The 8,644-nt window shown below is 44.7% G+C and overlaps 1 long non-coding RNA gene and 4 other non-coding genes across 5 annotated transcripts in view; all 5 read left to right on the top strand.

Moving 5' to 3' along the window:
* The window catches only part of LOC108293697, a 13,997-nt gene extending 13,016 nt beyond the window's left edge, over positions 1-981 (top strand). Inside the window, exon 3 of the long non-coding RNA XR_005197793.1 lies at positions 899-981. This is a non-coding gene — a long non-coding RNA (uncharacterized LOC108293697). The remainder of the gene's footprint in view (positions 1-898) is intronic.
* Positions 982-1,574: 593 nt separating this feature from the next.
* On the top strand, positions 1,575-1,646 carry TRNAE-CUC. Its single transcript has one exon. It is a non-coding gene; the product is annotated as a tRNA-Glu (tRNA).
* A 1,473-nt stretch (positions 1,647-3,119) lies between these two features.
* Positions 3,120-3,191, top strand: TRNAG-UCC. The gene has a single exon. It is a non-coding gene; the product is annotated as a tRNA-Gly (tRNA).
* An 866-nt stretch (positions 3,192-4,057) lies between these two features.
* Positions 4,058-4,129, top strand: TRNAH-GUG. Its single transcript has one exon. It is a non-coding gene; the product is annotated as a tRNA-His (tRNA).
* A 937-nt stretch (positions 4,130-5,066) lies between these two features.
* Positions 5,067-5,139, top strand: TRNAK-CUU. The gene has a single exon. It is a non-coding gene; the product is annotated as a tRNA-Lys (tRNA).
* Positions 5,140-8,644: the final 3,505 nt, after the last annotated feature.

Genomic DNA, 8,644 nt, shown 5'->3' with positions numbered 1-8,644 from the left:
AGAAGAAAAAATTCCTGCTTGAACTCATGGGCACAGAATTAATCACTTGGGGTCATCTGACCAAAAAAGACCTGAGGGGAGGCTTTTGCTTGTTTCATTTTTTTCTCAACCTTTTATTTTTTTAAACTTCAAGCTTACAGAAAAGCTGAAAGTACAATATAGTGAATACAATTCACTAACATTTTTCTTTCTTTTCTTTCTTTTTGTATTTTTGGTACAGACAGGGTTTCACCCTGTTGCCTAGACTGCTTTCAAACTCCTGAGCTCAAAACAATCCACCTGCCTCAGCCTCGCAAAGCGCTGAGATTACACGCTTGAGCCACTGTATCCAGCCCGCATTTGCTTTCTTTTCTTGATCATAAAGTAATTTGCAACACACTAATGCATGCACCTCAATTTTCTTTCTCTTCACTACCTCTTTTTTTCCCCCGTAATTTTTATTTTTATTTTTTTTCGAGACGGAGTTTTGGTATTGTTGCCAAGGCTGGAGTGAAATGGCTCGATCTTGGCTCACTGCAACCTCCGCCCTCTGGGGTCAAGCGATTCTCCTGCCTCAGCCTCCGAGTAGCTGAGATTACAGGCTGGCGCCACCACAGCGGGCTAATTTGTATTTTTAGTAGAGACAGGGTTTCACTATGTTGGCCAGGCTAGTCTTGAACTACTCAGGTAATCCACGCGCCTCAGACTCCCAAAGTGCCGAAAAATGGGATGAGCTTCTCTTAGTCTTCTGCTAGTGATTAAGTTCAGATCCTGCTGAGCACCAAATACCTGTAGGCTGTGATTCACCTGTCTATCATATTTGTTTTAACAGTTTGGTCTACATTCACACAACATGAAAAAAAAGGTAGAGTGGCCCAGGGTCTCCTGTACTCACATGATGTCTTCTGTATTCCTTAAGGAAATGTTCTAGCTGTTTTTGGCAAAGAAGCAGCTGAGTCTCCACCTTTCTACTGATCACAGTTCAGGAAATCACTGCAACTACAAGGAGGTGAGCTTTTCTCTATCTCTTCCTCTTCCCTCTGGACATTCGTCTCTGGTCTTGGGGACTGTAATCACGTGTATGCGATGTTCCCTCAGCTCTGAGAGCCAGGCTGGAGAATTCTTTCACAATGTTTTCTACTCCAGGAAAGAAGTACCAGGAAGAAGTCCCAATAAAAGAAAGGCCGAGTATTCAAGAAACTGAGGATCTAGGCAGTGAAAAATCATATGAAAAAGAATAAGTGGAAATAAACATTTAGTTAGAGTCATATAATTTTTTTTTCTTTGAGGAAGGGTCTGGCCCTGTCATCAAGCTGGAGTGCAGTGGCGCCAAAACAGCTCACTGCACTCTTGCCTACTGGGCTTAAGAGATTGGGCCTCCCGAGTAGGTGGAACTACAGGCACAGGCCACCACACCTGGCTAATGTTTTTGTACTTTTGGTAGAGACAGGGTTTTGCCACATTACCCAGGCTGGTCTCAAACTCCTGGGCTCAAAAAAGCTGGCCACTTTGTCCTCTCAAGGTATAGGGATTACAATCATGAACCACTGCACCTCGTAGAATCATGTAGTCTTAACAGGGACTTGTCAGCAACGTCCCTGGTGGTCTAGTGGTTAGGATTCGGCGCTCTCACCGCCGCGGCCCGGGTTCGATTCCCGGTCAGGGAACGAGTTCTATTTTGTTCTGCTTTCTCTTAGGATCTTTTAAACAAACATTGTTATCTGTTAGTCAGTTTCCCCATCCCACTGAAAACTGAAATACAGAAAATGTGGAAAAAGATAAAGAAATTGCTCACAATTCTGTCACCCAAAGGCCACTCTTAATATGTAGGTTTTGAAACAAAGTGGAAGTATGCTATACATGCTGTTTTATCACCAGCTATTTTTGTTGTTGTTGAGACCGAGTTTCGCTCTTGTTGCCCAGGCTGGAGTGTAATGGCACGACCTTGGCTTCCTGTAACCTCTGCCTCCCGGTTTCAAGCAATTCTCCTGCCTCAGCCTCCGAAGTGGCTGGGATTACAGGCATGTGCTACCACGCCCTTCTAATTTTGTATTTTTAGTAGAGACGGGTTTTTACTATGGTAGTCAGGTCAGTCTCAAACTTCTGACCTCAGGTGGTCCACCTGCCTCTGCCTTCTAAAGTGCTAGGGTTACAGGCATGAGCCACCACGCTTGGCCAACACCAGCTATTTTTAAGGTTAACAATATATTTCTAACACTTTGCAGTGGAAATTATCCTTCAGTAACATTTTCTTTCAGTTCAGTTATTGAATTTTCCAAAAGGTAATATATTTACATGATTTAGGATTCAAATATGCAAAAGGGCAGAACTGATAAAGGTGACTTCACCTTTACCATCTATTTTCCCTCTAATGAGGTAACCACTGTTGTTTTTTAATTATAATGTCTGAGATGTTTTATGCAAATGTAAGTACATGCATATATAAATACGTATATATAAACATTCTCTCCCGCTTGTGCAAATGGAAGTAATCTATACACACTTTCTGCACTTTGCCTTTTTCATTTAGCAGTATATTTTAGAAATACTTACAGATTAGACATGAAGAACTTCCTCATTCTTTCTTCTGGCACCTGGCATTCTTTGTATTATATTTTACATAATTAGTTTAGCCAGCTTCTTTCTGTAGATATGTAGGTTATTTCTAACCCTTTGCTACTAGAAAAAAAAAAAAAAATGCTGTCATGAATGGTCCTGTACATATGTAATTTTGCGCATGTGTGGAATAAATGCCCAGGAATTGGAATGGTGGTTCAAAAGGTATGTGCTTTAATTCGACCATTGGATTTCAGAGGCTCCCTTCAAGTGATGGTAGAAGAAACTAGAATTGACTTTTCTTAAACCTGTGAAACAAGATACTACTACAGAATTGTCAATAGGAGAAATTCTAGAGAGTTTCCTTTTATTTCCCTCCTGTGGGTTTTTCCTGTAGTCTAAATCTCTCTTGGTGTAGAAATAAACGGAAAGCCAAAAGCTGACTATGTAGTTCTTTTTTTTTTTTTTTTTTTTTTTTTTTTTTTTTTTTTTTTTTTTTTTTTTTTTTCTCCCTTCTTTTCTAGACTGCTCAGCAGGAGACTATGTAGTTGTTATAAGTCAATAAAGCAAGCTGGTTTTTAGATGCGTTGGTGGTATAGTGGTGAGCATAGCTGCCTTCCAAGCAGTTGACCCGGGTTCGATTCCCGGCCAACGCAGCATCGCGTTTTCTTCCCAGTTTTTGACGGAGTAGGCCTGGAAACCGAGCAAAGCAGAGAACAAAGGCTGAAATATATTTCAGGACACTTTTGTGTCTTGAGTCTCCTGCACCAGTATGGTCTATCCCTACCATAGCAAACATTCGTATTTTGGTAACTGCACCTGCGAGCCAAGCCCTTCTGATGGGTGCCGTCGCTGGCGTTTCATGAGTTAACAGTAACTGTTAAGTGTCTGAAATAGAGGCTGTTTGGGTTTGTTTTTCTGAATCTGAGGAGGTGGCTCTGATATACTGGAGTCAAGATGAGGAAGTCAGCACAGGCGCCGACAATGCCATGGAGAGTACACAGCGCTTCTTGTACTTGGGAGGAAAGCAAGAAATTAGGACCGGGCTCTCATCCCCTCCCCAGATCACTAGCTCCGTTTTTCTTCCGGTTCCACTATTCTGGGAAAAGAAACCTCAGTTCCATGGCACAGGTTGCAGATGTAATCTGGAAAATCCTTCAAGCCTGCCTCTCGCATCCCTGGGCGAAGCGGCTTGATTCTTTGGAGGGGGAAGAGGCGAGGGGCGAGGCGCGAGGCTACGTGGTCCCTGGTCCCGGGTTGCAGCGGATGCTTTCTGCCCTCTAGTCAGGACCTGGGCGCGCCGCCCCCTGGCGGAGCGGGTGGTGCTACCGCTGGCATTGAGGGATTTAGAGTCTAAGAACCCGATTCGGGTGTCGGAGCTTCGAGGTTGCAGAGTGGAAAAGTTTGGAATTCTAATTGACGTGGACCTCACGGACTGGACAAATAAAAGCATCACGAAGCAGCCACTCCTATTTCAAGAGGCATTAAATTCAGCTGTAGTGCGCTGCCTTGCCGGTGGCTCGCCGTGATCGTATAGTGGTTAGTACTCTGCGTTGTGGCCGCAGCAACCTCGGTTCGAATCCGAGTCACGGCATGTGATTGTAACTTGGTTAGGTGGCCTTCTTTTGCTTTATTTTACTTTATTTTTAAATTAACACTTTTAACAAGCTTGCAATTCTGCCTTTGCTTACGGCATTCCCGCGGAGTGTAGTCAGCAAATTCGGTGAATAGCAATAGGTCCAGGCCTGCGTGGTGGCTCGCTCTTGTAATCCCAGCAGCTTTGGTAAATGGAGGCGGGAGAATCTGTGGAGCCCAGGAGTTTGCGACCAGCCTGAGAAGCCTCCCCCACACCCTTAGGAAAAAAAGATTTCTAAGATGGTGGCGGGCCCTTTTGGTCCCAGCTACTCAGGGAGGCTGAGGTGGGAGCATCGCTTGAATCCGGGAAGTGGAGGCTACAGTGAACTATGATCGCGCCACTGCACTCCAGCCTGGGCAACGCAGCGGGACCCTGTCTCAAACAACAGTAGTTCCAATTGGCTCTCACTGCGGCTCGTCCACCAAGACGCTAAGCAGCGCAGGCGGGACGCTTCAGAGCCGTATGGAGGTCCACGGAGCTGGGACCACGGCCTTCACTTGAGCAGAGGAAAGAACCCTTCCCTGGTAACGCTGGAACTCAATGCCTCTTCCAGAACTAAAAAGCTTTGCAGAGAGGTCTTTGCGCATCTTATCTGAATCTCCTCTGCAGTCGGTGAGGAGGTTCCCTCCATAGAAGGAATCTGCGGAAACACTGAGGTTTCGGGAAGGACTCCCGATTCCCGACTCCTCTGCGAGCCTTCCTGGCTCTCTGCACCCCCCATCGCTCTCTAAACCTTGGGTTCCTCTGTGGCAGAAAGCTATTATGAAAAGATTATTGCTGTGTCCCCCAATCCTAGATCCTGAAACTGCTTTCACACAAGATAATATGCAAGTAGATCATACCCCTTGTCTATTAGAGGAAAATGGTTTCATATAGGAAGAGCTCTATAGCCAGTGCCCGGCTAGCTCAGTCGGTAGAGCATGAGACTCTTAATCTCAGGGTCGTGGGTTCGAGCCCCACGTTGGGCGCTGCGTTTTTATTTAACCCTCTCAAGAACTTCTCATAGGAACAAGAACTTCTAAATCGCCACGGCGGCTACTGCCCTTTTAAACATTGGTAACTGATTCCACAAATCATCTCCATTCACCCCAAATTCATCAAGAGGAATCAAGGGATTCCAGTGTCTGTAATGACCAGGTGTTTCTAATCCACGATGGGTTTCTCAACTGGGCGAAGGCAGACAAGCCGAGCTTCGGAGAGTCGGAAACCGCTCCGACACTACTTCAGGGAGAACAGCCTTAGGACGGATCCAGATGGAAATACTTGTTCTCTTGTTCCTCTTTTGAATGAGGTTTTGAAGGGCCTTCTTAGCGAGCTCAAATGTTCTCAGCTAGGTGCTAAGGAGCATCTGTTTGCTTTTCAGGTTTTGAAGCCTGTATCAGCCACAAAGAAGGTCAGGAAAAAGAGGACGTGACTGTAGAACAGAAGTTGAGGAGGTGGAGGGGAGAAGCTGAAGAGCAAAGAAAAGGAGGAGCAAAGACAAACCGGTAGGGCCGAGGGTGGGGAGGTAGAGAGTTTACAGCTGCAGTCTTACTTGAGGACCGGCTGCCACTCCAGAGTGCTATGCCCACTACCTTGAATTAGTTATTGATCCACTGGAGAACTTTGTTCTGTCCCTGAAAGCCTGAAGTTGTTTGCCTTACATTTGTTCCTGCTAAATTATCTTTAACTGTTGGTTTGGCTGGTGTGGGTTAAGTTGGTTTGCCAGGTGGGTGGAAGCCAAGATTGGCACCATTCAAGAGATTTCCCCACAGCAATGTGGAATGTGAACATTCCTTTTTTCTTTTTTTAAAGAGACGGAGTCTCACTGTCACCTGGAGTGCAGTGGCGCAATCTTGGCCCCCTACAACCTCTGCCTCCTGGGTTTAAGCAATTCTCCTGCCTCAGCCTCCGGAGTAGCTGGGATTACAGGTGTGTGCCACCACACCCAGCTAACTTTTGTATTTTTAGTAGAGATGGGGTTTCACCATATTGGCCAGGCTGGTCTCAAACTCCTGACCTCAGGTGATCCACTCACTTTGGCCTCCCAAAGTGCTGGGATTACTGGTGTGAGCCACCACGCCTGGTCAAAAAAAAAGACTTAAAAAAAGTTTTCTTTTACATTTTTGTCATGTTTCCCTCAAGCAGATTTTTTCTTTTTTGACACCTTTGGTATAAGTAAACTTTTTTTTTTTTAACCTCAGCAACCCACATATAGAAACTTTTCCTATAGCTAAACCTCACGCACGGAATTAAGTATGTGTAAGGTTATTCATGAAGCATTTTTCTATTAATAGAAAAACATTGGAAGCTCTCTAAATGTCCATCAGTTTGGAGGTGGTTAGTGACAGCAAAACCGTACAATTAATTACAGTTCAGCTAGCCATAAAGAACAATGAGGAAGCTAGTGATGGTACACTGTGCTAGATTGAAAAAACTAGTTGTTATATTTTGCAGCTTCTCTCATCAAGAAATGGAGCCTGTTTCTCTGTTTGAATCTGAGATTGGCTATGTGACTTGCTTTGGGCAAATGTTGGTGCCTTCGAGAACCTGACAGAAGAGAGGCTTGCGCATGGGCGGGGATTACCTGCTTTTTGCTTCATTTGAAATCCTGAGACCGTGATCTGAAGATCCCCCCAAGCTAGCCTGCTAGAGAGATCACATGAAGTAAAGGATTCAGGTATCCCATTGTTCCAGCCAATCCAGCTGTACCCCAGATGTGTGAGTGAGGCCATCCTAGACCATCCAACCCCAAATGAATCACCTTGGACCTTCCAAACCAACTCACAGAATCACTGAAAATAACAGATTATTGTTATTCTAAGTCAAAAAGCTTGGGATGATTTATTATGCAGCGAAAGTGTATCAAAAGGGTGATGGTAGTTGCAGGAAATAAATATATATCTTTAATTGTAGATGCATAAACATCTTTGGAATGATACCCCCAAAATATAAATTACTTTATTGAAAGAGCACTCTGAGTACCCAGCATGGTAGATGAAAATAGATCATGAAGTTTCAAAACAGTAGGAACAGGTAGAAGATTCTATAAACTTTTGGAAGGGGAAAAAGGAGAACAGTTTAAGGCAAGTAACAAAGAATCAGAATGGCATCCCTCTTCTCTGCAGTGTTGATGCCTTCCGGTCTATAACCATCAGGAACAAACCTATAGTCAAACCTGGGTCATTGGATCATTGAAACAAAGGAGACGGCAAACTCTATGGGGAAACTGTGGGACAATTCTGCCTTTGGGAATCTCGATATTTTTATCTAGAAAGTGGGAGGAATGGTTGCAGGACTAAACACACAATTGGTAAAGAATCAACAGTCAATACAAAACTAAGCCAAGCATGGTGATGCATGCCTGTGATCCCAGCTACTTAGGAGGCTGAGGCAGGAGGTTCACTTGAACCCAGGAGGCCAGAGGCTGCAGTGAGCTGACATGATGCCCCTGCACTCCAGCCTGGGTGACAGAGACTCCATCTCTAAATAAATAAATAAAAGCAGAGACACCAGGTCTTATAGCTGGTCCAGCGTGTTGGAGATGCACTAGAAAGGTGACTATTCTGGCCCCTAGAATAGCTCTGGCTATTCTAGCCAGAGCACAGCAGAGATGCCCGATAGAGAAGGGATTCCTGTGGCTAGGTCGGGGCTCTCCCTCGTGTATGCTTTGTCACCCAGGCTGGAGTGCAGTGGCACAATTTCGTTCAGTGCAGCTTCCAACCCCTGGGCTTAATCGATCCTCCCACCTCAGCCTCCTGAATAGCTGGGGCTATAGGCACATACCACTATGCCCTGCTAATTAATTTTTTTTTAGAGACAGAAAAAGAATCAACAGTCACTATTAGTAGTTGGGAAAGGGGGATGCTTAATCACATTATGGTTTGAACAGTGTTGTTTTTGCTCAAATATGATTGTGAAATAGTGTTTCATCTTGGTTAGAGAGTAACTGTGTGTGTTACCGATGCTGTGAAATTTTTTAGTTTCAACTGGAGAACATCGTGGCCTAGGTGTTTGTCAGACCAGCTCTTAAGCTGAGAGTGTCGGACAAAGCTTACTTTTTTCTTTCTCAGAAGCAACTATGGAAAATACAAAACAGTAAGGGCCAGGCGCGGTGGCTAATGCCTATAATCCCAGCACTTGGCGAGGCCGAGGGGTGCAGATCACTTGAGGTTAGGAGTTTGAAACCAGCTTGGCCAACATGGCAAAACCCTGTCTCTACTAAAAATAAAAAAAAAAAAAAATAGCTGGGCATGGTGGCGCGTGCCTGTAATCCCAGCTACTCGGGAGCCTGAGGCAGGAGAATCGCTTGAACCTGGGAGGTGGAGGTTGCAGTGAGCCAAGATCACACCTCTGTACTCCAGCCTGGGCAACAGAGTGAGGTGAGACTGTCTAAAAAAAAAGGAGCAGTGTCTTTGAAAATCTGAGAGAGAAGTTATTTCAGCCTAACTCTTTATATATCTATATAGTAAAATATCAATTAAGTGTATGGGT

The sequence above is a fragment of the Cebus imitator genome, unplaced genomic scaffold (genome assembly GCF_001604975.1).
Source record: "Cebus imitator isolate Cc_AM_T3 unplaced genomic scaffold, Cebus_imitator-1.0 Scaffold543, whole genome shotgun sequence".
Taxonomy (NCBI): domain Eukaryota; kingdom Metazoa; phylum Chordata; class Mammalia; order Primates; family Cebidae; genus Cebus; species Cebus imitator.
The sequence above is the reverse complement of the archived record's forward strand: the minus strand, read 5'-3'. Positions and strand labels throughout refer to the sequence as shown.